The 27470-nt window shown below is 38.2% G+C and overlaps 1 long non-coding RNA gene across 1 annotated transcript in view; it reads right to left on the bottom strand.

Moving 5' to 3' along the window:
• Positions 1-27470, bottom strand: part of LOC132351825 (uncharacterized) — a 95518-nt gene that overhangs the window by 2439 nt on the left and 65609 nt on the right. The window lies entirely within an intron of this gene.

The raw sequence follows: 27470 nt of genomic DNA, 5'->3' as shown, positions 1-27470 counted from the left end.
AATGACATTTTTATAGTAAATGAATCTTCATATTAACTTGAGGTTATAGGTAAACAACTAAAATTAACCAAAACATTGTTGAAACTGATGCAGTGAGGATAAATACTATTATTGTGGGTGAGAAATATCTATACATTATTATAAACTAAAGTATATCATTTGACCAAATAAAATTGAATTGGTGGGTGGCAAAAGTGTACAAAACATGCTTTGAGCTAACCCAAAATATGGAAATTCAAGTTAAGTAAGCACATATGTTAGAGGGTTATTATCTATAATCAGTCAGAATAGGAGTATTTTAAATAACAAGCTCTTCTGACATATTCAAATGTGATTTACTTTATGAACATCTAATTTACATAGAGTATTGTTTTCAAGAACACAGACATCCCATGTATTAAGCCAAAGTGGTCCTTTTTTTTTTTTTTTTTTTTTTTTTTACCATTTCCACTAAATATGAGCCTCTATTTGGTCTTAAACTTTAGTCTTAGATCTTAGTTAATCCTACTCTGAATTCAGCCTCTAAGAAAGATTTTTCTCCAGCTCCCTCTTCCATTTCCACTGTTCCTGCCATTATCTTAGTCCAAACCCTTGGGAAGTCTCTCCTGGTGATTACAACACCTTCCTAGCTGATCTCCCTGCTTTCAGAGTCATCCTTTTTCAATTCAATTCATCAGCCAATCTGGTGATCTTTAAAGATATAAAGTTGATTCTAAAAATCCACGCAACTATTTTGCATTTCTCTTAGGCTCAAGAGCAAACCCCTTTGCAGAACACACATCACTGTTCTGGCCCCATTTATCCTCATTTCTCACAACCCTATACCACCTACCCCGAGATGGTGGTGAATTGATCTTCATACTGTTCCCTGAGTTTTCGTATGCTTCTGTGTCCTTTCCATAGATCTTTGCCCTGGAGGAAACAGCTTTTCCCTATTAACACATCTGAATCCTATCTAATGCTCTGATCAAACCCCTCCTCCTCCAGGAAGCCACCTCTGACCTCATCGTGCATCTACCCTTCCCCCAACAAGTCTATTATAATGCTTCCCTTTCTTGCTTCAAAGGTACTCTTGCTTACTTTTCTTGATGACTAACCCACTGTAATTATCTGAAAAAAATGTTTCCATCTCCCCCAGTACACGGTGACCAGTTGAGTGCAAAGGTCCATGAATCTAACATAGTGCTTGGCATGTGTTAGGCATTTAGTAAACATGTGTAAAATGAACAAAGTGAACGAACTTTTTAAAGCAGCGGCAATTTGGTCGTCACACCCAAGATTTCAAATGAGAAAGAAAATTACCATACAAGATGATTTGTCTGAGTGCTTTGTTTCCTTGTCATATTATGTCAGGGATCAAAGGATAGCTTTTTTTCCTCTTCAAATTGAAAATAGCTTTGTTTTTACTGCCTTTTCGTCCCTCATATTAAAGGGAGCTTTCATCATAGACTTTAATATGACTTGATTGTCTCTGTATTCATATCCCTTGATACCCTGCTTTTCACTGTAAGTCAGCAAGATCAAAATCTTCTCCTAATTATCTTCACTACCTGCTGAAATATCTGCTGCTGGGAATGCATCAGTTGCTCCAACAATTATGCTGGTGGTAACGGCACACGTTCCCATGAGGCAGGGTGGTGATGCCTGGACTTCAGAAGACCTATGTCAAGTTGTGATGTATATGGTACTTCAATTAAAGCATGATTAAGGTGGCATGCTATATTCTGACTTCTGTTTGTGTCAAAGAGAATCCATTCCAATAGTGCATACCACCACTTTTATGGAGGCTCCAGAGTTACACAAGGGATGGCAGAGCATTGCTCTCTCACTCCTCCAGTGCCCTTGCACAGGAAGATGGCACTGGATGGTCAGTGGGATCAGATTTATTTCAGCATCCGTGTAATGAGCTGAAGCTTTGTGCCAGGCCCAAAGGTAGTCTGATGTACAATATTTCACCAACTCCTGGTGACAAATGTTATTATTCTCATTTTTCCAGAGGCGTTAGCTAAAGCTCAGAAAGGTTCTATGCCGTGCCCAAAGTCATGAGATTTGTCATTCACTAAGTCCATAACCTTGAGCAAGTTTCCTAACCTCTGAGATCCAGCATTCTCATCTGAAAAGGAATCAATGCCTTCATTACTGGTCTGTATGTAATTTGTCATAAAACATACATACACACAGCTGTGTTTGTATATCTACATCTATCCATCCTCTATCTATCTATCTGTATCTATCTATCTATCACCTATCATCCATCTATGTCAAGTTGTGACCAACAAAATAGATACTCTGTAATTTTTAAAATTTTTTTTGTCTTTTTGTTTGTTTTCAAAGACCTCCAAAGCAGGTGACTCATCCAGCCTCCCAGTTTTCTTACGCCTAATGGCACTCTGACTGTCATGAACTCTCTACTCATTCTATCAAGGAGCACATGGAAACAGTGCTAATATTTGGTAGGTCTCTAAGTTGACTGAAAAAGACTACATAGATACTCAGTTCCTCATATTTGTCTTATTCTCGAAGCAATAGCCCAGAGGACCATAGATTTTTGTGGGGGTGGTACTTAGAGGAGGTCGTTGATGCTATTTTGGGCAGCTGATTTTCTGGTGTCCCACTGGTGGTTTGGTAAAAGACACTGAGCTGGTTTATTGCAGTTAAGAACATAGAATCAGGAGCTAGAAAAGTATGAGTTTATTTTCAGGCTCTGTGAGTTAATAGTTGTGTAAATATAAGCAAGCTACATAACTTATCTAAGCCTCAGTTTTATCATCTATAAAATGGGAATGACAATAGCACTTGCCTCATAGGGCTGTTGAAAGGATTAAATAAGATAATGCATATAGAGCTCTTGGCATTATGTCTGTCAGATTCTCAGAATCCAATAAATAAACATTATTAGTAGTAGTAGTAGTAGTATTACTACTACTGCTACTGCTTTTCCTCTGTCTCCTTGGAATTTCATCTCTTGTCACACATGCACACTCTCATCCAACCTCAAGCTCACCTCAGATTTTCACATATTCTTGAAGGTACTATCATGAAGTGAAACAAGTGAGTGAAAGTACAGGCTTATGCAAATTACCTCTGGAATTCATTCCAACTTCCATCTTTGCATTTCAAACAGATTCGCATCTCAAAGGCCTGAGCCTTGTCTGACAATTCTCCTGGCAATAGCCACAATGAAAACTAGAACGTAGTCTCTGAGCTATCTTAAAAGTTAGTTCTCATAATTAACTGGCTTTCAGGGTAGGCAATATCAGTGAGCTGTATCAAACCTTCAGAATCATCCAATCATGGGTTGGGTGGGACAGTGCTCTGAATATGACTCTATCATTTCCTGTCTCAGAGCTAATCAGTGATACCAGAGTGGTTCCTGTCTCAGCGTTCCAGTGTAACAGTATGACAACAGACTCACGGTGTAGAATTCTACTAATGTTTCAACTTGCAAGACAAGATTTAGTGGAGTATAAACTTGCTTAAATCTTGACATGCAAATGTAAACACAGTTAGGGGGCGGAAGACCAAATAATGGAGGATAAAAGGGAAATAAGGAGGAAGTGAGGGAGGAGAAACAGACTGAGATGGATCGTTGTGTAAATACCTGGTATTGCAAGACTATTTTCTAAGTATTTGCTATCCGCTAAGAACTTTCATTTTCCCCGATATCCACTATACCCTTTCAGCAAAGGATATTTTTTTAAAAAATTCCAAACACTCAATGAATTCTCATAAGCATTAAAGTTGAGAAACAAAGATTCTTAGTTTTTAAAGAATTATAGTAGGCAGTTAGAAATTTGAATAGTTGGCAAGTTTTCAAATATCCAAATTTAGAGTAAAACCCCCAGTTTTCTGGAAATAAGTGATTCTATGGGGCGAAAACTAGCTAATAGTTTTGATTCATTTTTTCAAGTGCTAAAGTTATATTTTATTATTAGATGTACTTTCCCCCCTAATATATCTTGCATAGTTCCTGGCCTTATGAAGCTATGATGTAGAACTCCATCAAGTAAATTGATTCTTGTCTTCACATATGAACATGCTTGTTAACACCATCAATTACACCATAGACTGACTTCAGGGTCAACATAGTTAGTTAATTTGCCCTACACTGACTGGCCTCAGACTGCTGTATGTTAGGAATTCTTATGCTTGTTTTTTATGGATTACTGTCCCATTTGTCTTTGCAGTTACACATTGTTTTGGACAATGCATCTGCCTGGAAAAGAGCATTCTACTGAATCCCATCTGCAATAGCAAAAAACAAACAAACCAAAACAACAAAAAAACAAACAACAACAACAGCAACAATAAGATCATCAAATCTTAATTTATTTTCTTTAAAAAAAAGAAGTAAATATCTACTCCATGCCAAGTATGTGCTAAGAGTTGGGGCTACAGACATGCTAAACCCAAATAGCTCATAGGTTAGTGAAGAGGACAGGCATTTGTAAAATTATCCATATGGCAAGAAAAGCAAAGTATTCTGACAGGGACCCTAAACTGCTAACAGAAACTGACTAGATAAGATGAATTAGGCACATTGGCTGCTGAAAAACTAGAGGGAACAGTCCAATGGGAGAGTCTATGGACATTTAAGCTGGTACTTATTTCTAATCCATTTTTGTCACACCAAATGGGGAACAAGAGGTGGAGAAAGGGGGAATCGCATTCTATAGACTTAGCACCATCTGACGTACAATATTTCTTATTCATTCATATGTCTGTTTCTTTTCTCCTTCCTCCAGGGTGAGGACTTGAGACACTCAATACGTAAGTATTGACTACATTTTAAAAATCTCAGAGAAAGATAATAGCATTTCATATGTAATACAGATGTAAAAATGTATCATATGTTTGACCTTGCTTCCTTCCTCCCTTTTCTCTAAGTATTGAGAATAATTTGAATACTTATTCAAAGTATTATTTGAATACTTATTTTAATACTTATTGAAATAAGTATTGAGAGTTTATTTTGTACCAGACACTGGTCTAGGTGCAGGGAATACAGCAGTGAAACAAGTAGGCAAAATCCCTGTTCTCATGACACTTACAATGTAGTTGGGAAGATGTGGACAATAAACAAAAAAGTATATTTATTATGAGTATATACTTATACAATGAGTATATAATTGTTCAATATATATTTATGTATATACTTTATTGTCTGCATCATCCCAACTAGAATGTAAGCATTCTATACATATGTAAATGTTTATATATATATATATGTATATATGTATACATATACAGGTGCTTACATATACATATGTATATTCATATACATATGCTTTGTAAGGGTATACACATTACCCTTTATTATTATATTTAAATATGTATACATAGATATATAATAATTGCTATGGCTAAAAGTAGAGAAAGGATAGATTGTGCTAGGACAGCTGTGGGAAATATTATTCTTTTTTTAATCATTTTTTGTTTTTCTTAATTAATGGAATATAGTTGATTCACAACGTTGTGTTAGTTTCTGCTGTACAGCAAAGTGAATCTGTTATATATATACATATATCCACTCTTTTTTAGATTCTTTTCCCATATAGGTCATTACAGAGTATTGAGTAGAGTTCCCTGTGCTATACAGTAGGTTCTTATTAGTTACCTATTTTATATATATAGTAGTGTGTATGTGTCAATCCCAATCTTCCATTTTATCTATCCCTCCCCCCCTTCCCTCTTGGTAACCATAAATTTGTTTTCTACATCTGTGACTCTATTTCTGTTTTGTAAATAAGTTCATGTGTACCATATTTTTAGATTCCACATATAAGCAATATCATATGGAAGACACTATTCTTAAAGATGTGAGGTCAGGGAGAGTCTCAGTGAGGATCCGCAATATGAAGGGCATATATATTTCTAAGTACGTCTGATAATAAAACATATTTTTAGCACTTGAAAAGCTAAATACAAAGTTATTAGCTAGATTTGGCCCCATAGAATCACTTTTGAAGTGAGATGCATTAATATAGTGTGTATTTTTCACAAGCCATTTCAGCAGCCCAGAGTACAGATATAGAATTGACAGTCTGATTTAATGAAGCTTTGGGGTTTTGCCAAGTGAGTACAAGAAGAGAGGTGTAAAGGATTTGAGATGTACATGAGAGTATGATCTCGATGATATACCTTGGAATCTAAGCTTTCCTCTTTTCTTACACAGGTGATGCTTTGTGCTGAATTTGGGGGAATGGGGAGATGAAAAGACATGGCCCTTGCTCTAAGAGAAGGAACTTATAGTGTAATGAAATTTCCCAAATTTCAGTCATTCAAATGGCCCATTGTGTTTTTGTCATATCTTTGTGCTCCCCACATTATTTAATGTTTTCTTTAATTATATATACTTCTAGACATTAAAAAATTTTATTTGAAAAAAAAAGTTTGTGTCTCAACTTAATGGAAAATCCGTTTCATTTGTCCTAAATAAAAGGTAGTTGTTAAACCAAATGCAATGAAAACAGTCCTATGATTGAATCTTCAAACCAGTGACTTTGTGTGCTGAGGTCTCCAAGCCTGGATTTGCTTGTCTCTTTGATAAATAAAGGAGATTATCAAGTATAAAAGTTGTTAAGAGCACGCTAGCACAAAACTTACTGTTTCTTCTTAAAGCCATTAGAAGGACTGAAGAGAATGAAAAGAAGAACTGTCTCCACCTATCCTTCACTGTTATATAGTGTATTGTAAACTACAACGTAAAAGCAACTGTTATCCTATAATAATGCACACCCCATATTTAAAGAAATACATATCCAGTAAGAAGACCGTCATACTGACAAGCAAGTACAATATGTGTGTCAAGGGATGAGAGACAGAACTATCTAGGGCCACTAACTGCGTTTGTCATTCTTTAAAAAAACAAAGTTTTGGAATCAATAGATGGCTTTAGTATGAGTGCTCATAGAATGATGTCATAATTGAGTCAATAGCTAAATTTGCAAGAGGTAGGCTCTATAGGAAGCGAACCACATGGTGATGGACTTATCCATTCTGTTTGGTCACAGATGGTCATAGAAGGCTCCACTACCAGGCTGGGTTTAATATCTTTCTCTTACACTAAGGCTTTCTTTGGGCATCTACTTTGTCTCTTCTATTTTTTTTGATTTCCAGTCCTGTGTTAGAGAAAAGGAAAGTGGAGCTAGTGAGACCAGTTAAGGAAGAGCAACCGAAGTGGAAGCCATAATATCTAAACTAGGTCAGTGGAATTGGGGATGGAGAGGAACAGTTGGGATTAAAAGATATTTGACTATAGAATCTATAGAGATTAGTGATAGATAAACTGGGACAAGTACTTTAAAGAGGGACACTCCTGAGATGACAGGGTGGTTCTGTGATATTTAAAAGTAGATGGAATGTGCAGCATGATTTAAGAAACTTTTATGTTGTCAAACTCTGTAACCTCTTTTAACTGGAAAGAGGCTTTCCTGGCTTACTTTCTGCCTTTTACCTGAATTCCAGACAGATGAAGTTGTCAGATATTTAAGTTTCTTATTTATGAGTTAAATATTAAAACATAAATGAAATTGCTTTCTATTTAAATGTTGGATTTGCAACAAAGACCTAGTTTGAGATTTGGTATGAGAAGAGCCCACTTGGTAGTAAGCCCCACTGAAGGCAGCAATAATGTCTATTGCTTAATAAGTAGTTACTGAATACACAAAAAGGGTTCCAAGTCTTTGCTATGTCACATTTCTACTCTTTGAATTCTATCACACAGCTGTATCTCTTTATTCCATTAGAAAATACTTGTTGAGAACTACTTTCTGCCGGGCATCATTCTAAGCACTGGGATATACTTCATGATCACACTGAAATGTTCTTTTTTCATAGATCTAGAAAGTGATATAGAGCTTAATCAAATCACCACATAAATAAATGTAAAATTGCAGCTGTCATCACATGTTACTAAGAGAGCTCTGAGCTGTCATGAGAATGTGAATGCATTCATTCATTCATTTAACAATTATCGGTTGAGTCCTATTTTCAGTCCTGTGTTAAGGAAAATAAATGTGGAGCCAGAAAGATCTGTGAAGAGGAAGTAACCCAAGTTGGAACCCGTAATGTCTAAACTCAGTGAGTGAAAGTTGAGATGGAGAGGAAGAGTTGGGATTAAAAGTAAATATAACATTGCAACTGTAATTGCCTGCTACTAAGAGAACTCTGAGCTGTCAGGGGAACATGAATACATTCATTAAATAATTTTTGGTTGACTCCTCTTATGTACTGGGAACTCTCTTCTAGGCACTAGGGATGCAGCAATGAGCAAATTAGGCAAAGCTTCCTGCCATCATGGAGATGACATTCTAAAGGAAGGAGAGAAATAATAAACAAGATAATTAACTGGTAATTAATTAATTGGTAAGCAGGGAAAGGGGCAAGAGTGGAAAGGAGGCCATGGTTTTGGATAAGGTGGCCTGGAAGAGAAGGACTCAGTGGGAATAGGACTTTTAAATAAGGACGTAAAAGAAGTGTTCTATTCAGCTTTTCTGACTCCTCCATCTCAAAAATGAGCTTAATAGTTTTTTTTTTTTTTTTTGGCCGTACTGCACGACATGCAGGATCTTAGGATCCCTAACCAGGGATCAAACCTGTGCCCCCTACAGGGAGATCACAGAATCCTAACCACTGGACCGCCAGAGAATTCCTAAACTCAGTGCCTAGAGCTCAGTAAATGTCAGTTCCGAAGTGGATGAATCTAACTGTTCCCTGTATTCAGATGAGGTTCTGAAATCTTGTTCACATGTGTGTACATTTTTCCTACACGACTCCACCTAACTTTTAAAACAAATAGGTCAACCGCTCCCACCCACTTTTAATGTGATAAGTATTATTTGCTTGCAACAAATATATTTTACACTTAGGCTTCCTCCTTTTTGTTCACCTCTTAGCTCCATGGCCCTGAAGAAGCCAGGATGCAATACATTCTTGTTTTGTTTGTTCGAGGCACAGCTTGAGAGGTATAGAAAAGTAACACAAATGGCATTCGGTGGCAGTTGCAGGGCAGGAGGAAAAACATCCTGCACACATTTCCCTGTGTGGGTTCCAGGAGTATCTTCAGCAGGGAGCAGGGGATTAGATAGCTTATTGGCTTGCCGGGTGACCTTGGTAGGATGCATAACCTTCTTAGATCTCAGTTTTTTCATCTATGAAACAAAGGGAGTGCTAACCTTCTCTGACCCCTTAGAAGCATTAGGAGAGAGAAATAAGTTAATGTTTGGAAAGGGCTGTGTGACCCTGTGAGCCAAGACATTATCAAAGTACAAAGTAAATTACAGGCACTGTTTGCTATCCCATTAGTAACTCAAATAGTACAAGGGGCTCCTCCTGTGAGATCCTTGTAAGTCAAGCTTGTAATACACACTTGTTTTTTCACCAAGACAAAGATGGAAATAAAAGAGTTGGATACTCTTTCTCTTTGGACTCATTTTTAAAAGGTTTTGCAGTAGAAATTCTTATGAGCACAGAAATGTTCCTTTGCATAAGATCACCCTGCCCCAATTCCTTCATTAAGCCCTAGGAGCCAGGAAACAGGATAGGGTTTGGAGCTTGGAACCTGAACCCAAGGTTTCAAGACTTGTGTGACTTTAGCCAACTTGCTTAGCATTCCTGACACTCTTTCTGGACAAGTAAAATAAGAATCATCATCACCATCATCATCATCCCTTCTTGGTTATGATGTCTCTTCAAAATAATTAAATAGCTAATATATTAGACTGTTACCTCTTACTATGTTAAGCACTCTGTTAAAACTATCTCCCTAAATCCTCCCCAAAACTCTGAGAAGTATTGTCTATTATTATCCTTGATCTTCATATTAAATAAATGAGGCTGTGAAAGGCTAACTTACCTATAGTTACAAAGCTCAAAGGCAGGAAGGTTAGAATTCGCTGCAGATCTACCTGATTTCAGGCTGGAAAGTTGAACCTTAGCTTACTATGTTCTTTTCATCTTTGTATTCACTCAACCTGGCACAGAGTAGGTTGACATTCCCCAGGGTTATGCACCTGAAAAGTAGAAATGCTTTGCAATTTTTTTTGCAATTTTCAAAGCATTATTCAAATGATGGTATTTGGATCAATACTCACATTTTCACAGACCAAATATGTCCATCAGCCCTTTGTGCAAGACAGCAAACTGAGACATCTGACACATCTGCCTATTTATCACTGGGAATTTGTAACAACAAATCCTTTCTAAGCTAAGATGAGCCAGTGTTTGGATCTTCCAAAGGTTTATTCAGGCTTTTTTTAAACTATTAGCCTATGGTGTTAAACCAAATTACAGCTCTCATAATCTTCAATTTGTCCGCAGTATAACTGCACACGAATAACTGATAGAGGCGTGGGTGTTGCACGGTGAGAAGGGAAGTGGCAGTAAAAAGCCAGTGAAAGTAGAAAACACTTCACTCCCTAGAGGCCATTTACAGAAGCCTTCAAAAGTCTTTTACTACTTACAACAGCCAGGACACAGAAGCAACCTGAGTGTCCATCAACAGACGCATGGATAAAGAAGATGTGGCACATATATACAATGGAATATTACTCAGCCATAAAAAGTAACGAAATTGAGTTATTTGTAGTGAAGTGGATAGACCTAGAGTCTGTCATACAGAGTGAAGTAAGTCAGAAAGAGGAAAACAAATACCTCATGCTAACACATATATATGGAATCTAAAAAGAAAAAATGGTTCTGATGACCTAGGGGCAGGACGGGAATAAAAACACAGACGTAGAGAATGGACTTGAGGACATGGGGAGGGGGAAGGGTAAGCTGGGACAAAGTAAGAGAGTGGCATGGACATATATACACTACCAAATGTAAAATAGATAGCTAGTGGGAAGCAGCTGCATAGCACAGGGAGATCAGCTCGGTGCTTTGTGACCACCTAGAGGGGTGGGATAGGGAGGGTGGGAGGGAGGGAGATGCAAGAGGGAAGAGATATGGGGATATATGTATATGTATAGCTGCTTCACTTTGTTATAAAGCAGAAACTAACACACCATTGTAAAGCAATTATACTCCAATAAAGATGTTTAAAAAAAAAAGTTTTTTAGACATTAACCCTCATTTAGCATAGAAATGTATCTCACACCCCAGGCTATTCAACAATGTTTGGAAAATTCGTTGGAATGGAGATCTAAAATGGTCCCTTTCCTAGTTGCTTAAAAAGGAAAGACCAAAGTTGACTATGTGTTTATGAGAGAGATGAAGAGACCGGTATTTGACACTAGTATTTCAATGGATTACTTAATTTTTTCTCAACTTTAATAAGACAAATTGTTGAATCCTCACTAACCCTTGTTCATGTTGCCTCTAAAGATTGTCTTCTTTATTGGGGTTGGAAGGGACAAGATAAGAGGAGTTATGAAGTGAAAGCTCTAAACACCCAGATCATTATAAGTAGTAAGTCCACTGGAGATCATGTTGGTCTTCTAATTTCAAGGCACCTTCTGCAATGATATTTAAGCTGTGCCTGGGATAAAGAAAATGGATTCAAACCCAATGAAAATAGGTTTCAGTTTGCTGCAAAAGCATCTCAAGTGCATAAAGTTAGGTATCATAGGATTGAAAGAGACAGAAGAGTTTTTTTTTTTCATTTCAAGGGGGAAAAAAATGCCATTTTAAAATGGGCTCTCAGCCTCCAAACTTAGACTTTGCACGTCCACCTTCCATGAAGTGGTGTTTTATATGAGCATTAAGCTCATATAAATTCAGCAATATTCATTTTTCACAAGAGAAAAAATAAATAAGGAGTTCAGGTTATTTCTCCTACCACTCCTCTAAATGTAGCAATGTACTGGAATAATCCTCTAGATTGCTGAATAGGGTGCCAAGGACAGAAAGAGGGACATGTCCTTTCCTGGGGAAAAAAACAAACAAACCCTAGAGATACTGGTTCCATTACCCTTGAATGATGAATATCAGTCTTCAAAAAGGCCTTGAACCTTTCTAATCCATTGTCAAGGTAATTTTGATTGTACATTTTTTTAAATTTCAGATATTCACGTTAGAACTTTATCTTTCAGAAAGATGCAGTCCTACCATACTGCACACAAAATGATATTCTAAAGGGCAAATTGGACCATACCTCCCCCTAATTAATGATTCCTCACTTATTCATTTCACAAATATTATATGGGCACCTACTATTCTGGTACAGGTGCTGGAAATACAGCAGTAAATAAAAGAAAAGAAATTTCATCTCTTGTTGAGCTTTTATCTCAGTGGAGGAAGGCAGAAGATAAATAAACATGTACATAGCCAAGACGATTCCATGTAGTAGAAAGCACTAAGGAAAAAAATAAAACAGAGTGATCAGAAAGTAGAGGTGAATCAATTGCAGATTGAGTTGGGAGAGGTGTTGGTTCTGAGAAGGTGATATTTGAGCTGATTTAATCGATGGTTGGTGGGAAGGAGTCAGCTGTGTGAATGTCCAGGAAGGAGGTTACTAGAGGTATAAATTATTGCAAAAGCCCTGGGGCAAGGAGAATTTTGTCATGTTTGAGGAACAGACAGAAGATCAGCAGTGTTGGGAGTTCAGAACCATTAGCTACTGGTAGACACTACTTGATCTAAAACACTACTTGATCTGATACTACCTGACTTTCCAATCCCCCCTTTCAACGTTGCTCTTCTACTCTGTTCTCCAGTTTCTCTGGACTGCTTGGAGACTTTGGCACACATGTACCAGGCTGTTCACGTCTCCATTTATTAGTACCTGCTGTTCTCCCTGCCTAAAATGTGCTTCTCCACTTTGTCATCTGGCAGATCTTACTCATCTCCCAAGATAAATCTTCCCTTCCATCCCTGTGGAATCAAAGAGAAGGAATGACTAACTGCCTGAATTATCCAGACCTCTATCGATATCAAAATGCTCTGTCACTTCTTTTAGAGCCTGTATTCTAATGGAGTATTTCTCTCTTCTGCTCTACTTTGACCCGTCATCAAATTCAGCACAACATTTTAGGTTGCAGACTCCAGAAAAACATGCACCTTTCCTGTGTCTAGTGCAGAAATGTAGGTCAGCACTCAAATGAATCAATCATTTCTCTTCCTTCTTTCTCCTTTCTTCCTTCCTTCCTTTCAGTTCATTTTAACTAAATTTAAGCATAAGCCTTGATACCTCCCTTTTCCTCTTCCTTTACAGCCCTGTTATTAGAAAATCACACTGACTCGGCCTGACAACACATGCATCATCTACCCACCTCTACAAGCACACCTTGTACCATGCTCCCCCTTCAGCAGAGATGACCCTGGCAGTCTGCTCTCCTTGCTCCTTCTCGTGCAACAAGAAAATTTTCACCAGGTCATTTACATTGTTCCCTCTTCGGATCTCACCCAGAGACCGTCCTAGACCACCCTATCTCACGCACATACATTCCCATACTCTTTATCACATCACCATTTATTTCTGTCATAAGATGTATCAAAATATTTGATTCTCTGCTTATTTACTAGTTTATCATCTACACTTTCTCATTTTAATATAAGCTCATTGACCTTGCATGTTTTATTCACAATTGTGTCCCATAACCCAGCATATGTGGCACATGTACAGCTTTAACAAGTGAATAAATGAATGAACATGAACACCGGTAATGTGCCAGGCTCTGTGTTAGACAACAGGAATACAAAAAAGTTAATTCATCAACTTTGGCACGGATGCCCTCTTTCCTTCCTTGTAAGTCAAACTTTTCTTTCTTTTTCCTGTTCTCATGCCTTTTGGAGAGAATATTTGTTTAGTGCAGTGGGTTAAGAACCTTGTAATAATGCCCTAGAGCAGAGGTCGTGGATCTCATCTGGAAGGGAACCAGTTATCAGTGTCCTTAAAAGCGTCCCTAACTTTGAGGACTTATTTTGCCGTCATCTGGGTTTGATAATAAGGTGGTGTGAATGGGTTAGATCAAACATATCCCTTAATTAGCACTCACCACAGATTCTGTGGTTAATGGTTTAAATATCCACCTTCCTTACCAGGTTCTGAGACACTCAGTGGCAAAGCCCTTGCATCTTATTTATTTTTCCTACTCTTCATCTAGCACCACCATAGGTGTGCTAATTTTTTCCCCCTAAAACAGCAACCACCACAATTAAGGCACCTATTTAACTGGTTTTCAGAGCATATAGGAAACTTTAGAGATGATGTTGGCTACCTTCGACTATTTCAGATGAGAAAAATGATGGGGCGGATTACGTTCCAAAGTAAATGGCAGAGACAAAACTGTGATTTGGGTCCATGACTCTGAGGCTTGACTGCTTTTCTGGTTCAAAGTCACACATTTATCAGAGAGAAAAAGCACCATTCTTGGAAATCGTGCTGGGTTGATGAAACCTTTGCTCTCACATGGCAAGGCAGCAAACAAATGATTTGGAAATGAGTGCTGAGCTGGCATAGAGAGCTGATGTTTCATCTACAGAATACTCAAGGCATATGCCGATCTGACAGCAAGGAAATCCTGCATACTCTGAGACGGTCACTGGCAAGAAGGAGCTGAGAGCTGCCCCTGAATTAATCTATCAGGTGATGCTGGAGAAAAACACTCCCTTCTGGAGGCTGGTCTACTTGCAGCGACCATAAAGAATTAGACCTAGAGAGACTTGGAGACAGCCGCGTGCCATCCTTTCCCATACTTAGGTCCATAGGGTTAATCATTTTCAAAGAATTAGCATATAGTATGTGATGGTTAATTTTACGTGTCAACATAACTGGGCCAAAGGGTGCCTATATATGGCTAAACATTATTTCTAGGTGTGTCTGTGATGGTGTTCCCAGAAGAGATTAGCATTTGAATTGGTAGACTGGATAAATCAGATGGCCCTCCCCAATGTGGTTGGACGTCATTCAATCTGCTGAGAGCCTAAATAGAGCAAAAAGGAATGTAAGGGAGAATTCTCTCTTTGACTGCTGAGCTGAAACACTGGTCTTCTCTTTCCCTTCAACTGGAATTTATGCTATAGATTCTACCGGTTCTCAGGCTTTTGGATTCACACTGCAACTTACGGCATCAGTTCTCCTAATTCTCAGGCCTTCAGATGTAGACTGGAACTACACCACTGGCTTTCCTGGGTCTCCAGTTTGCGGATGGCAGATTGTGGGACTTCAGAGACTCCATCACTGTGTGAGCCGATTCCTTATAATAAATCTCTTTATTGGTTCTGTTTCTCTGGAGAACCCTGACTAATACAGAGCATCTTTAATTCTTGGATAACCAATAAGCCTTACAGGTGGTATATGTTCACTGGAACACTCAACCAAAACATTCCTATTTTGCAGATTCTTGAGAAAATCCTTGTTTAATTGTCTTGATTTCCTCAAGCTATTTAGGAAGCAAAGATAAAAAGAGAGGCCATAAATAGTCAGGACCCTAATATTTATTGAATACCTCTGTTGGGGAGGACTGATTTCCAACAGCTGCTGATTGTCAAGGTGGTCTTAATTGTTTATATAGCATCTTGGGTAATCAATTCCTCACCCAAATTTTAATGTCAGTTCCCTATAGGTCTTATTGTATTACAGTAGGGTTTTGTCAGATTTCATTGATATCTCAACAGTCCATACTCTAGACTTTTTATTGTCTGTGCTGCTAATGTATTCCTGGGTCCTTCATGAAGCTTTTTTGACTGTTCAACTGTGGTTTGCACACAAAGGTTAGAGAGCAGGGCTGTAGAGACCCGCCCCCCCCCCCATCTGGTCTGGGCAATCCTTCCTTCTCAAAAACTGTTGTGTACAGGGCAGCCAACATTCAACCCTACACAAAATGTAAAAATAAATTAAAAATCCACTTTATTCTCTAAAACACGTTCTGTCTTATTCTGGGTCCCCATTTCTGTGGATGACAGAAGGAAATTTACCATTCCCTTCTCATTTAAAACAGTCTTTCCTGTTCTGTTGCTTTACTCTTATTTGTACAAATACTCTGTAGATTCAAAGCTCAAATCTGCTATTAAGATTATTTTTCTCTTTTCTCAAGAGGTCTCTTCTTGGCCATATGCTGAGTTCTTTCTGCCCATAGTTTATGGTAATACTTCATGTACAAACCTCCTAGATTTATTTTGCTATATAAAGGGAGATACTTGAATTTGGAAATCTTTTTCTCAGACAAGAAAAACTGTTTGCAAGACTTTTGTAGTCCTTTGGGCTTTAAAGTTGACTATTGACTACTTCTCTTTCTCCCTTCTATTACTCTAATCTTTCTGGGGACAATGAAAGATTGTTTCCTTCCTCTCTTGTGCCGAGAGGAAGGAAACACCAGGAAGAGAAAACTTCCAATAATAAAAAATTCTCTTAAAATGGTAAAAATCATCTTTAAAACTTCCTAAAGTAAAAGTTAACTATATACCTTTTGTAATTCATCCATTTCAATTGGCTATATCAATTATACTATAAACCTTTCAAAGTGAGATGAATTTCCTTTATGAATCTGAACTCAATGCAATTCAAATCAGTTCAGCGCAGTTGCAATCAACAAATATTGCCTGTTATGTGCCAGGCTCTGTGCTAGGTTGTGAGAAGGCTGATTAAAGAGGCACTTTCATTTTCTCGAGCAGCTCTCATCTTATGAGCAAGCAAGAGTTGTAAATACGTTATTTAAAATTAAAAAATTCAGTATGATCCTTTCAAAGAATATAGACAAGGCCCTAGAAGAAATCTTTGACTTCTGTAAGAAAGTGTATGAGAGGCTCAAGGACAACACTTCAGAGGAAGCAATGTCTGAGCTGGATTGTAAAGCATGACTCCTTAAGTGCACAGGAAGGGGGAGTCATTCCAGGCAGAGGCAGCAATATGTAAAAAAGGACCAAATCATAGCTTGAGTGAAGAGGCATGTGACTTGACTCACCATATGTACTGAAAAAAGGCAAACACTTTTTAATGCACTGGTTAAATACTGAGTACTGACAATTTAAAGATCTCCAAACCCGGTCCTTTCTGTCAGAACACCCAGTCTGGGCACAGAAGAGGAGGGACAGATTAAGTTAATAATTAAAGTTAGGACAGCCACAGGGTCTACGGGAAAATAAAGGAAGCGAAGTTGGAGGATGCATCGCATTTTCTAGATAGACTGCAAGACCGTTCATGCCTTTCCTACACCACCAGGTCATATTACTTGGAAGGCAGGTTGGAGTGAAATAACCTCTTTAGAGGGAGCTTAATGGAGACGAGTCCAGTCAGAGACACTAAGAAAGGCTTAAGTAGCAAAATCAGAGGGTGCGTTAACACAATCTTCTTCTAGCCAGCTTTTCTAATATCCAGATCATTGTCACCATTTAGTGACATGCTGTATGGATTTTTTTAAGAGTAAAAACAATTCAGAAAAATGCATGTGTGCAGCTGAGCTAAAGAATTAATCAACCTTAAGGAGCAGAATCATTTGGGCATCTCATTCATTAGAAAACCACTAATTTGGCTTCTGTGATCACTGAGACTTTTATATCGTCACCCTCTGTAAAGATGGCATTCAAAAATATATAGTAGCCATGGATCTAAGAAAATGTTTAACCTCCATAAGAAAATTCACTGTATTCAATAACAGTTTAGTGGCACAGTAAGAACTAGATTCTAGACCTCCTATTTCCCAATCTAGTATGTTTTTCTCCTAGTTGATAATTTAAGATGTTCTAGAAAACAAACAAACAAAAAAACTCCTGCATTTCTGGTATAAATGTTGCATGTGGGCTACTTGTATACAGAGGAAATAAAATAGTAGTTATTATTTTTATACAATTTCTATGTTACAAGTACTTAAGTACTTAATATACATAAAGTCATTTAATCTTCTGAACAGCTTTATAAGATATGAACTACTATTATGCCTGTTTTAAAGATGAACAAACCGAAGCCCAGAGAAGTTAAGACTCTTAGCTAAGGTCATACAGTTCCTAAATAGTCCGGCCTGGGCTACAAATCCTGGACATTCACCTCCAAAGCACTGCACTATACTGTCATTTTCATGTTCTTGTGGCTATTGAGCACAGAACTTTCAAATTTAGGAAATAATCCCTGACTAGTGATGTGCTCTAAGGAAGCACCTTGGCTTATTAAAGGGTGCTGAGATCTCAAGGTCTCTAGAACTTGGATGCAAGGAGGCAGACTGGAGTCCTGAAGTTCCTGAAGGGATTATATAGATGGAAGGCCATCATAGTTAGAAAGTGGAATCCATTCCAGAGTATCCCTGCAAAGTTCTAAAGGTATAAACTGGGCCCTGGGTGGATACTGAACTGGGGGGCAGAGGATGAGATTGGTGCTCTGTGACTTTAGGAAGATAGGCTGTTGGAGTGGGTAGACTTGAAACCCAATGCGAGCTACAATAGAATGGATATTGTGGGTTCACTGTGATGGAGAAAGAGAATTGAGGGAAGTAAGAAAGCTTGTCAGTCTGTAAAGGAGGTAGAATGATTTCATGGGACAAGAGGGTGAGATCACTACATGCTCTGAGGTCACGGGCGAATATTCCAGGCGAAGTGCGTTTCCACCAAAGGACACATCAATATTGTACAAATATCAACTGAGGAGGCCTTGGTGTAGGAGCCAGGTGGTGACTTTGAGGGGCGGGTGGAAATTCAGAGAACATGGGCAGGCTAATACTCTGGCACTCCTTCAAAAATACATTTGTTACATATTTGTTCAAAGTTTAATTTGAGGGACTCAAACTCAATCTTATATAGCCACTCAACAACACAAATGTCTTGTGCTTCACCAAATCCATACTTATAGGGCAGTTTAGACACCAACTTTTGTGATTTGAACATCTTATAAAGTGAGTTCACAACTCCTCTTATACCCCATGAAGCTTATCAAAGTTTTTGTTTGTTTGTTTTGTTTCCCCAACCTTGTATAGTATTCTCAGAAAATAGTTATAATAAATACAATTATATTTGGTGACATTTCCAATGAGGTTGAAAGCCCCCTTGATATTGGAGCTCCCAGCAAGTGCTTAACTATTATTCTGCTAAATAGCAGCCCCATAACCTTCTAGGTCTGGATATATCCAGAAAAATCCATGTGATTTGGGCAATTTGTTTCCCCAGCACAGACCCAGCTACCTCCTCCAAAAAGTGAGGCTACTGAAGGAAGCCAGACACAAAAGGACACATAATGTGTGACACCATTTCTATGAAATATCCAGAAAGGCTAATTCATATAGACAGAAAATAGATTCTTGCAATGGTCTGGAGGGAGGAGAGAATGAGAAGTGACTATAATGAGTACGGACTTGCTTTTTAGGGCGATAAAAATGTTCTGAATATGCTAAAAAGAACTGGATTGCATACATTAAAAGTGTGAATGTTACAGTATGTGAATTATATTTACATTAAAAAAGGAGATAAGACTCTAGTGCTGACATTTTACAAATTTTCACAAATGAGGTGTCTTTTTTTTAAACTGAATTCAACCTGGAATATATTAGAAAGTAGAAAAAAGTTGATGGCACCGTCTTCTCTTTTCTCCTGGACCTCAGACCCCAATTTTTGATGCTTCATCCAATTGCTGGCTTTCCTAGAAGTGAGAATTTGATCATTCTTGGCAAATTTGCCAGTTGGGCAAGTTCAGGAAGAAGGGAGGATGTTCACCTGGATTGGGACCTTAAGAAATGGAAGATGAGTACATTTATCTTAGTGGGCTTCAGTCCGATTTCAGTGAGCAGTTTGAACTTGAATTCCAGTGATTTGGCTAAGATACAAAGAGCACACATTATATGCAAATTTCCCAAGCACATGAACACAATCATATTCACAGCTGGAAGAGAGCGAAACAAAATCTATATATAACTGTACGATCACTTATTATGCTAACAATACCCTCTTTCAAGACACATCTTTTTTCCAGTGGTTGGAAAATAGCTTTGTGCTATACCCTCTGCGGCACTAACAATCAATTGTAAAATTATAGCATAAAATTTTAATCTGCTATTTTTCCCCCTCTGAGCAATTGATTCTTGAAAGCCAGTCTCCTGTTTCCAGGACTTTGAGCAAAAGTGATCATTTCGAGCACCTGTGTTGGTTTTAAAGGCTGTAACATTTGAGAATATGGATGGTGACGCATGACATCTAGCTGTGCCGTTCTTACTCCACTTGTGTCTTGGGGGTATCGCCACTTAGATGGAGGCTGGGAAGCTTTTATTTATTGTTTTTGATCATCATCCATAACTGGAATTGCTGCAGTTCAGGGAAGAGGCAGTGTTTTCCCCTTAGAGCATGCCTCAAAGCCCCCACTGATAATAAGGTGCAGTACTGAGAGAAGAAGAAGGCAGAATGAATGTCAGGCTTTTTATCTTCATAACACTCCTCATACCCATTCAGCTTTATCTTCCTTCTCTGGTAATGGAGGCAATCAAAACAACTTTATGGCCTATAAAGATGCTTTCCATGCTGTTTTTCAAGGAATGCTGGTATATATGAGATTTTGGAAATGTATATATACTTGGAAAAGGATATTTTCCTTGTCCAAAACAAAAGCCTAACTTCACTTAGTATGATAATCTCTAGTTGCATCCATGTCGCTGCAAATGGCATTATTTCGTTCTTTTTTTATGGTTGAGTAGTATTCCATCATACTAAGTGAAGTAAGTCCGAAAGAGAAAGACAAATACCATATGATATCACTTATGTGTGGAATCTAAAATATGGCAAAAATGAACCTAGCTACAAAACAGAAACAGACTCACAGACATAGAGAACTGGCTTGTGGTTGCCAAGGGGGAGGGGGGGAGGGAGAGGGATGGACTGGGAGTTTGGGGTTGGTAGATGCAAACTACTACATTTAGAATGGATAAACCCCAAGGTCCTACTGTATAGCACAGGGAACTATACTCAATATCCTGTGATAAACCATAATGGAAAAGAGTACAAAGAAAAGAATGTCTACATATGTATAACTGAGTCACTCTGCTGTACAGCAGAGATGGGCACAACATGGTAAATCAACTAGACTTCGATTAAAAAAAAAAAGAAAAAAGCCTTATATGACTTTCTGTGAACATAGAAGCCTGTGAGGGTGTAGGGTAGTGGCGGGTAGTTGGGTGTTGGTGATGGGCTGGGGGTTAATGATGTACATTAGTGTATTAAAGACCCTGAGAAGCCTGCACTCAGCTGCATTCACATGGAGCTATGTTTCACTGGTCGTCCAAGAAATCCTGTTTGGGAAAGTGACTTATAGGTTAAAAACCTTAACTCTTATCCTGGCATTTAATGCCTATGAAGATGCTAAAACTCATGTTTCTTACCTTAACACACACTTATATACAAGAATCATATTCAGATGCTATAATGCCTTCCTCATTTTCAGCTGAATACTTCCACTGAAATGGAACAATGTCTGTTTTGTGTGTCTCTTCTGGGTATTCTTATCACTCTCCTAACTTCAGGATCACATATAAAGCCATGTTTCCTGCATAACTCAGGTTAATTATTCCTACTTACAGCTAACACACAATCCCCAACCTCAGTGATTTAACACAACAGAAGTTTATTTCTTCACCACATCACAATCCAGTGTGGGCTGGGTTCCTCTGGTCAAAAGAGTAATTTAGGGATTCAAGCTCCCTCTTTCATATGGCTGCATCAACTTGAGGCTCTTTCACTTCCAACATTATAGATTATGGGAGATTTTCAGGAGAGATATTGTGACGTCTTCTTAGCCTACGTAGGTGAAGAAAGTTCCATTTTAGGCTCTGATTTTACTCTTTGGTGAAGGAACTCCTTTGTCCCTTGTAGTCCATTGTTTGTGGCTTCACCCTTGGAGGTGTTATGTCAGATGTTTGTGCAGCAGTCTCTCCGGGGACCTCTGAAGTGGGTGTTGGAGAACAGACCATTCCTAGGGGCTTCGAGACTTGTCTCCTGCTTGTGATTGGTTAAGGTTCCAAAGGTTGCCTCAAGTCTTAAAGTCAGAAGACTTTTTGAATGAGTTTGTGATTTCTTTGGCAACGCAATTCTTTCAACAGTTTCATAGCTTCTAATTTCTATGCTTCCCAGTCATTTCCATGTCCGGTAAATACAACCTAAATATTTTCCTAGACATAGTTCTCAGGTCTGTTTTATTGCTTTGTTTTTTAACCTTCTCACTTCTTTCTCTTAAGAGGTAACTTAAAACTATCAGGTTTGAATTGGGTTGATTGAATCAGGATTGATCATCGCCCCGAGTCACTTCATCCAACTGAAGAGTTTTTCTGAGACTTTGCATTTCAAAGTATTTAAAAATTTCCTAGATTAATTTTGGGGGTCTAGAATCTGTAAACTTTTTCAACTCTGAAAAGACGTCGAATTTCTGGACTTTCTCTATTCTCTCTCATTTCTGCCTGCAAAGTATTTAATTCTCCTGTGAGCTCGTAGCTTATACTATCTTGCCAAAGGCAGCCAAAGGTAGCCAATATACACTACTAATGTTCTGCTTTCCAAGCTTTTCTCTTAGAGCTGCTGGTTGACTAGGCATGTGATCTGTCCCTCAAATAACTACAGGCAAGAATTAAACCAAATTCTTTGCAACTGCATAATCTGGAGTGCTATTCCTCCAGCCTTCTGTGTTAGCTTCCTTGATGCCTATGTCTTAGTGCTTAACCAATGCCAATTATTTTTAAACTTTTTATTGAGGCAGCACCCTGCTTGAAACTACTGAGTTCTGTATGAAGTCACATAACGAACGATCCTGAAATCTCAGTGGTTTTGCTCACAAAAGTGTTGAATTCTTGCTCATGCCAGGGCTTATTACAGATTGGATGGCTTTCCTAGCTTTTCCTCAAAGAGAAGGATCCAAGATTCTTTCATGTGACTGCCACCTCTGGGTCCTTTGGCTTTTGCCATGTGAACAGGTAGAATGCATGAGCTGAATACCTTGAGAACATTTTAAGAACTAGGTTTGGAAGCTGTGCATATTACTTCTGTCATATCCCTTTGGCCAGAAGTAGTCACGGGACCAAAAAGAATTCTAGTAAACGTAATTATCCTCTATTCTTGGGAAAAGGAAGAGAGATCAGATAACATCTTATTGCTTTCTTTCATGCTCCCAAATCTATGTATCTTTAACCTAGATTTTTCTCTGAATTAAAAATAGATACTAAGTAATAGCTAAGATTTACATGAAATTTCAGTTTACTAGGAGCTCTCACATGCATTATATTATTTTATCCTCAAAGCCTCCTTGCATGATATGCTTTTTTTTTTTTTTTAAAGGGGGTGGAGGGCTACTTTTATTAATTTATTATTTATTTTGGCTGTGTTGGGTCTTCGTTTCCGTGCGAGGGCTTCCTCTAGTTGCGGCAAGCGGGGGCCACTCTTCATCGCGGTGCGCGGGCCTCTCACTGTCGCGGCCTCTCTTGTTGCGGAGCACAGGCTCCAGACGCGCAGGCTCAGTAATTGTGGCTCACGGGCCTAGTTGCTCCGCGGCATGTGGGATCTTCCCAGACCAGGGCTCGAACCCGTGTCCCCTGCATTGGCAGGCAGATTCTCAACCACTGCATCACCAGGGAAGCCCGATATGCTTTTTTTAAAATCCCTCCTTACAGATGATAATGCTGAAGTTCATGAATCTATTTTTTTGAAATTTGTTATCAAGTTTCTACTATATGCTAAATACTCTGCTAGGCATTAGTGACACAAAGTTGACCCAGAAACAATCTCTGTTCTACTGCTTATGCTCTAATGTAAGAAACAGATACTAATTGAACAATAACATTAATAAATAAGTATTTACAAATGAGATCAGTGCTCTGTAAGAAACATACATGATTATGCAAGAAAATATACTTAAAAAAAATATAGCCCACAAGGGTTCTTTTTGGAGCGGTGAAAACATTACATATTAGATTATGGTGATGGTTACACAACTCTGTAAATATGCTAAAAACCATTGAATTGTACACTTTAAATGAGTGAATCTTACAGTATGTTAATTACATCTCAGTAAAGTTGTCAAAAAAAGAAATATATACAGGAAAAAATACCTGACCAATTTACCAATGCCAAATGACTCATATAGACTGTAAATACTTCAGACAACCAAAAGAGTGAAAAAGTACTAGACTTTACAATCAGGTCTTCAGGTAGTTTCTCTAGACCTTTTTTCCTTTGATAAATCAGGAAATGTAAAGAGGTGATATTTAAAAGGAAAATCCACTCTAACTCATTGACTTTTTATCTTTAAATTTTGTCCTATTCTTGGGGAAAATTATGTTAATGATACAGTAGAAGCCACATTTTCCCTTGATGACTTCTTGTGAAACAGAAGTATAGTATAATGTCTATTATGTTTTTCAGTGATACAACAGACATTGAAAGTAAAAGCAAAAGAAAACATAAAAGCATAGTCTAAACTGAGGGGTACAAGGAAAGCTTCCTAGGAGAACTCTAACCCTAATATCTGAAAATGAATTGGAGTTAATAAGGAAAGAAGGAAGGAAGAAGAGCATTCTGCATAGAGGTGACATGTGTATGCGAAGGAGTATTTAAGATACCAAGAGGTGGCTTGTTCGGCAAGAGAACAGAACATAAGCAGAAATCAGGCTAGAGGGGCCAGGAAGGCCTAGATTGTGTCAAGTTAAGATTTTTTATCCTCCCATCCCCTAAAACAGTGGGAAACTCTTGAGGACTTCTGAAGGGGAGAGACAAGGTTAATTTTAGGAAGAACATTCTTTTTTCAATAGCGGTCACCTCTATAAATTAAATTACTTGCCTAATTTCAGTTGCAAGTAGTTGAGTTGGGATCTTGAACTCAAGTAGTCTGACTATGGAAGCCATCTGATAAAACAAAGTGCAGTTGGGACAAACCAAGTCAGCCACGCTGGTACTTATGGAAGGTCTTGGTCAGGCCTGATCTACCAGGAAGTTGAGTATTCCTAGAGACGCAAGAAATATATTCAAAAGTATATAACCATAAAGCAGGTCAAATTTCTTTTCCTTAAGTTTAATTTTACTTTTTTTTATTGGAGTATAGTTGATTTACAATGTTGTGTTAGTTTCAGGTGTACATCATAGTGATTCAGTTATACATATACATATATTCATTCTTTTTTAGATTCTTTTCTCATATAGGTAATCACAGAATATTGAGTAGAGTTCCCTGTGCTATACAGTAGGTCATTTTTGGTTATCTATTTTATATATAGTAGTGTGTGTATGTTCATCCCAAGCTCTTGATTTATTCCTCCCTTCTACGTTTCCCCTTTGGTAACAGTAAGTTTGTTTTCAATATCTGTAAGTCTGTTTCTTTTTTGTGAATACATTCATTTGTATCATTTTTTTAAAAACTAGATGCCACATAAGAGTGATATCATATGATATTTGTCTTTCTCTCTCTGACTTACTTCGCTTAGCATGATAATCTCTAGTTCCATCCATGTTGCTGCAAATGGCATTATTTCATTCTTTTTTATAGCAGAGTAATATTCCATTGTACATATATACCACATCTGCCAATGGACATTTAGGTTGCTTCCTCTGTCAATGGACATTTAGGTTGCTTCCATGTTCAAATTTCTTTATTGTGCCAACAGCTTGGATCTTTGAGATTTGAGACTACTTCCACCAAAAGATGGAGAGTGGAAGGTTCTGAGGTGTACTGATGATTGATCCATCACCCAGTGTGGACTGCTCAATCATGAACTCAGAGCACATCTCTGAGGAACCAGGGTGGCGTTGAAAGCTGTGTGTGTACCTTCTGGTGTCTTCATTTCCTGTATATCCTTTTCACTGCTTGTTTGCCAGCTCAGTATTAAACCAAAGCAAAGGCAAAGTTCCCAAATCTACATCTCTATTCTAGCCATGACTGATAGGTAACCTGTTCAAAGTGGCAGGACCATATTTGTCATTTTCAGCTGGTACCAATTCTGATTAATCAGTGCCCATGCTGTGTCACTGGACTCTCACCCCTGATCTTGACCGGTCTTCAACCTGGGAATAGCCTTTGTGAATTAGCCTAGCTCAGCCTGGCTGTGAAGGTGGAGCAAAGATGTGTTATTTGATAAAAGATTCTGCTTCCTTTCCCTCCAAAAACCCAAGTGTGGACTGTCAGAGGCCTCTGACATAGTTGGTAGGCTGCGTAGAGCAATTTAAGATGAGTGCAGGGGAAACAATGTAAATAATGTATTAGTCAAAAGCCCTGCAGAACTTCTCTGAGTTAAGATCTTGTAGTTAAATATGCAGTAGAGGGGGTTTCCCACTTCTACCCCAACAATCCTAGGGAATTCTCCAAAGATGCCCAGTCACTTTATATCTGCTTCATGAATGAGGTCTGTAAACGTGGGAACCATTTTGCCTTCATAGGCAGTTCAATGAAGAAGAAAAGTCAAGTTGCCTTCTACCTATAAAGATCCCATGGTAGATACCGAGGTTGGAACAATCCACATGTGATCGTATTTAATTTTAATAACAAAGTCGTGTGAATATATGCTTGTCCTCATTTTATAAATGAGAAACTTGAGTGTGGGGTAGTTAATTACCATAGTAAAGATTATGCAAGTGGAAAGAGGCAGAGTGAGGTTTCAAACCCAGATCTTTCTAATATCGCAGCACATACTCCTTACTTAAATATTCAACACTGACTGTCCTTAAATATATTTTGATCAATGAAAAACAAACTGTATGTGCCTTGCCAAGATCATAGGTCTAATTAGAAACAGAGCTGGGCTTCAGTAAATATCCGTCGAGTTGTCTCTTCTTGCATAAGCCCTTTCAAGTACTTTAGGAACAGGAGAAAGAAATTCAAAGTGAAGGTGACTATCTCATTCAAACTGTTGAAATTTAAGCACGAAAGAACAGGGTTAATTTGTAAGCAAACATATCAGAAGTTACCAATATTAATAGGAGCCAAGTCCTCACCAAAGTAGTTTTCTTGGAAATATGCCCACTTATCCCATTGGTGTTGAGTGGCAACAGAGAATAAGCATGGACTTTGAAATCAAAGGACCTATGTGGAACCTCAACTCCACCACTTTCCAACTGTTCGACCTTGGGCAAACATTTTTCTCTCTGAATCTGGGTCCAGAGACACATGATTGCCATACTCACAGATGTACTTTGTAATACTGCTTCTGATGATTTTTTTCCCTTCCTCTCACACTCCACTCTTTCTCTCTCTTCCCTTCCTGTCCTCCTTTTATTTTTCTTTCAATCATGTGTATTAAAAGCCCTTTCCTGTCACATCTCCCCTGGTATGTTTTATCATGACAATACTGATTGCTTCCTAGCATGATGGTGGTTCTCACTTCTGTGCCTCCTTGAATTCCTCTGGCTGGAATGGCTTTCATTTCTCACTGTCTTCATGAGATTTTACTTATCCTTCAAGATCTAACAGAAGTATCACTTTTTCATTGCCATCTTTTCTATTTCTCCCTTTCCTCTTCCCCAAATAGAGTTGGTATCTTCTCACTGGTCAAAGATTCCATCTTCAAACCTTTACTATTTCACATCTCATCATGTCTGGCTCATTGAGGGAGCAGAACTGTTGTGAGACATCTTATAGGAAAGATTGAGAT

This window comes from Balaenoptera ricei, chromosome 17, assembly GCF_028023285.1.
Source record: "Balaenoptera ricei isolate mBalRic1 chromosome 17, mBalRic1.hap2, whole genome shotgun sequence".
Taxonomy (NCBI): domain Eukaryota; kingdom Metazoa; phylum Chordata; class Mammalia; order Artiodactyla; family Balaenopteridae; genus Balaenoptera; species Balaenoptera ricei.
Note: the sequence above shows the minus strand (reverse complement) of the source record. Positions and strands in the feature narration are given on the sequence as shown.